Source organism: Polypterus senegalus, chromosome 3, assembly GCF_016835505.1.
Source record: "Polypterus senegalus isolate Bchr_013 chromosome 3, ASM1683550v1, whole genome shotgun sequence".
NCBI lineage: Eukaryota > Metazoa > Chordata > Cladistia > Polypteriformes > Polypteridae > Polypterus > Polypterus senegalus.
In genome coordinates, this window is record NC_053156.1 from 174,110,484 (window position 1) to 174,115,332 (window position 4,849).

The following is a 4,849-nucleotide window of genomic DNA, read 5'->3' on the forward strand; positions in this document are numbered from 1 at the left end:
TGTTGAAGAACTCATAATAAAAAACAATAGCTTGGTTTATCATTTTAAACACTTAAATGATGTCATCAGTTAATCTCAGTTTGTTTAAGCAGAAAAGGTTTAGCCTTCTTAACCTCTTCTCATAGTTCATACTTTGTAGTCCTGGAATCAGCTTAGCTTATCTCCTTTGGACTTTTCTCTAGCGTGTCTATGTCTTTAGTAGTTTGGTGACCAAAGCTGTATGCAGTACGGCAGATGAGGCTTCACTAATGAGTTACTGTATATAACCTCTCTTGACTTGCACTCTATTAGTATTGTTCCATATTACTGTATCTTATATATAAACATTTACATGTGGAAGTGTGTGCATCTGTCCAGCCCAGAAGTGAGAGGTGGAGTCGGGGTAAGGGCTAACAGAAAACAGAAAATTCGCTTAGCCGCTAATAACACAAGTGAGGCCGGCACGTCAACAAAGCAAAACCTCTCAAGAAAGAGGCACTCGCTTATCCACTAATACAGAAGCAAGGCAAGCACATCGTCAAAAGGAAACCTCCGAAGAAAGACAGTCGCTTAGCCGCTAATACACAAACAATACGAGCACATCGGCAAAACGAAACCTCCTAGGAGAGAGATGCCCAAAGTAGTTCCTTTCAATTACCTGACATCTCTATATTTCAATTTTATTCTGACGATTTCAATAGTTTCTAGGACCCTGTGCTTTTTACAGCACGAGCTTACACAGCTAGTATTATATCAAATTTAAATAACTGTTTTCTGTAAAGCATGAAAGCATCACCAAATTTAACACACAATTGACAGAGCTATTTTGTGTTGCTGCAGATGGTTCAATGAGAGTATATTTGGAACATCTGAAATAGCAAAATTCACCTAGCTTTTGTTATTACATTTTTAGGCATTGTCTAATACAAGGGTGGGCATACTAGTACAAATGTCATAGGTTCAAGATTGTTCCAGGGCACTGTCTGTCCGGACTCTGCATATCCTCCTCTGCATCTCAATGTGTTTTTCTCCAGACAGACTAGGACAAATTGCTTCTTCTAAACTTTTAAGTGGGGGTGTGTGCAGGAATAGGCCATGGTCCTGAACTGAATTGTTTGATAATAAATGGGTGGAAGGGTTTACAGTAATGCACAATAGCTGTGATATTTTTATAAATGTGTTTTTATTATTTCCCGTGGTGTTCTGATCCAACCATATGCATATCGTCCACAGTAACAATATAACTTCTGACAACAGTATTTGTACAATCAGTGAGTGTTACATGACATAATAAATTTGCAAAATTTCCAACTTAATGAAGAGAGGTTTAAAGTTAATTTCTGTTGAAAATATTGAATGCCCTTAAAAAACTTTTTTTACAGTTGTGTTTATTAAATTAAACATGGTTACTGGGATAACAAATTATTTTAATGATGGGTTTGACACTGGATCTTTCGGTTCTATTCACTTAAGAAGAGTAATCTGTAATTTGTTCAATAATTTTGGAAATAGATTCTTTTAATTGGCACACATAGCAAAATTTTAGCAGCAAACCTAACTACTCTATACAGTAGTTTGAGTTTCACAACATTGGTTATAAATTGGCCATCCCATTTATCCCATCCAGGATAGAATGCATGCATTACCTGATCTCTGACCATGATAACCTTTACAATGTACATCAAATAGTTTAGCAAGAATGGCATGGTAGCACAGTAATAATTCCTGATGCCTCATAGCTTTGACATACTGGATTCAAATCCCAGTCCATATGCTATCTTTATTGAATTTGTCTGTATTCCTCATTTCTGTTTAAGATTTCCACCTATATTCCAAGCACAAGCAGCTTAGGTTAATTAAAAACCTTTAAATGACCCTGTATTAGTGAGTGTGTCCTGCAATACATGGGCGTTCAGTCAAGCAATATTCCCCTATTGCCTTTTTCTGGATGCTGCCAGTAAAGTCTCTGGTCAACCTATAGCCAAATATTGGATTAAACATCCATCCATCCAAACAGTTTCAGAAAATTGATGAATGGAAAAAAAATGCCTTTTTTCTGTAATTTACACATAATTCATCAAATGTCACAATGCCTCCATTTGGAACAAGATACTTTAGTTAGATTAGGATGTACAATCTATAAATTGACAATGGCTAAGTTAATATGGTCATTAGCAAGTTTATATGAAGATAATGCTGAGGTTTGTAAAGGGTTTATGCTAAAATATAACTTTACTTAAAACTCTTAAATTGTATAATTCAGCCTGAGTGTGTTTACTCACAAAAAAAACTTGTTTATCAAAGGTTCATTGGTATTTGTTTATTTTTACTATGATTTATCTCATGCTGGATTTGGAAAAAATTATATATAAACAAAATTTGATACTATCATTATTTGTTTGTTGCTGAATCCAAAATGTTACTAAAACCAAATTGTTTTTATGCATTTTGCAAAGAGCATTAAGTCAGAATTGTAGAGAACATCACCAGTCACTGCAGGGCACACACTTTAACACACACATACACACCAATACTCATTCATACTAGGCTAGTTTAGTTGAAAATCCATGCAATAGATTTTTTGAACAGCAATCCTGCCTTTACAGTCTCTGGAAAGTGTGGGTGATTTTTATTTTTAGTTGATGGCAGCAGGAGGTGGGCAACTGGAACTGAGACTCTGTTATCTGTAATATGTTATAATTGCAGTTTTTACCCATTTCATTCTATGGAAGACCTATGCTTACCTTCTAACTCAGAAGTTGTGCTCTGGCACATCAAGGATACACATATTACCAGATTAAATAACTAATATATATTTTCCAATTTTGTAAATTACCATCGGCTATGGGAGTTTGTAAAACTAATGAATACAGACATTTCCTGAAACTCCTTGTTCTTACACAAAATTAATCTCTTTAGATATAAAGCGGCAAAACAATCAGCGTCTGGACCCAGGGGGTAATGTCGTCCGGCATCTACAAGATTGTGGAAATGTCCAATGAACAGAGGAAAAAAGAAGTACAAAGAAATACAGATGCATGGACTAGAATGTCCAATGATCAAAGATTTATAAATGCATAATTTAATTGAAAACGTTGGACTTACCATTAAGCCTGTTTTAATAAATGGGCTTTCTGCTATGCTAGTAGTAAAAATAATAGACAGTGACTTAAATAGTAAGTATATAAATCCATCTTAATACTTCATGCATTCATTTGAACAGATGGTGTTGGTGTTCTCCTTCTTGTACTAATGGGGAATTTTTGCAAAATTTGGTGAAGACAGGATTTATGATATGAATTTACAATCTGGACAAACACAAGCCGAGGTATGCGGTGCAGCTTGGGGTGGTGGCACCAAATTAAATTTTGAAACAAAAAATAGCCTAAAGTCCTTGTACAAAAGAGGAATCTTTGTAAAACTTTTAAATAGGTCTCAACAGATTTTCATACCCAACAAACACACAGACAAACACACATTAAGCTTTATATATTAGGCAGACAATTTACTGTAGGAATAAAAAAGTAGAGGGCATTTCCATTTTTTGCTTATTGAAATTGTACAAAATTATACAAATTAAGCCTTTAGATCGTTATTTTGGATTTATGTTTGAAAAAATTATCAATATCATTATTTAGAACATTATTTGTCGTGATTTCAATTTATTTTGATGGTCTTCAGAGATTTGTCAGTCATAGTTTAAGTCAGAATCAACCAAAATACCAACATTCATTCACAAGTCCTGCAACATTCATTCACAAGTTCACATATGTGGCCATTTCCCTTTCATTGATCTCTACCATCCATTCTTTTCATGGAGAAATCTGACTTAACATTCTCAGCACCTTTCATGTCTCAGATACAAGCACAATATTTTGCCTGTTAGTGCTCACTACAATGGCTTTTGAGAACTTGAGGCAATTCTGTAGGTTAACATTCAACTACCATTATCATACCGTATCAAAGAGTCCTCCCAACATTCTTAGGTGGGGTTGAGCATCGTCATCCTTTCTGATTAAACGGATTGCTTGCTTTTCCATTTGATGCTGCTTGCTGCAATTTTTGAGCAAGCCACCACCTGGTTTGTAGTACAGTAAGTACTGTAATTTTGAACTGATTTTAGTATTTGAGTAAAAACTATAGTGTGATTTTATTTGGCAGCTTTTGAAAGTAGGACAGGGAAATCTGTATTAACTTTCATATTCCACATCTGTTAAAAAGGAAGACTGATATGTAATCTGGCAGTAGCTCCAAAACATCTTTTTGACCAAAGCACAAATTTGTTCTGTTAAATTACATTAAACTAAGTAGGTCAACTCTTCCAAAAATGTTTATGCTTATCCAGCCAAAATGCATACAATGATGTGGACAGTTGTTCCTAATAAAACTTATCAAATATAATTCTTTTTAGTAATATACGGTCAGAATAAAAAGTGAATATTTAGGGAATATCCTTTTAAATTCACATTCATGGGACTAATGCAACCAGCTTGGTTGCTTTAGTCTCTGTGGTTATACTGATGAAAGACTAGTAACGGACTATGACCAGATCTAAGATCTAAGGATGATCAATTCACAACACAGACCAGTAGTTCTCGAAATATGCTTCACAGATCACAGGTGGACCAGAAGCATAAGTTAAATGGTCCTCAGTCTTTGTATTGAAACAAAATATTACTTAAATGGCTCAGATACTTTTATGCAGTTTCTTATGTATTTAATTATTAATAACAAGCTGACCATGCTTCTAAATGCACTTTCCTGCTGTCAGAACTATGGTTCTGAAACAACCACCACAAATTACTTTTTTGGATTTCCTTGCAAATGATAACTCTTTTTCTACTCCAGGCCTTTCTGCTCTACTCCTGTT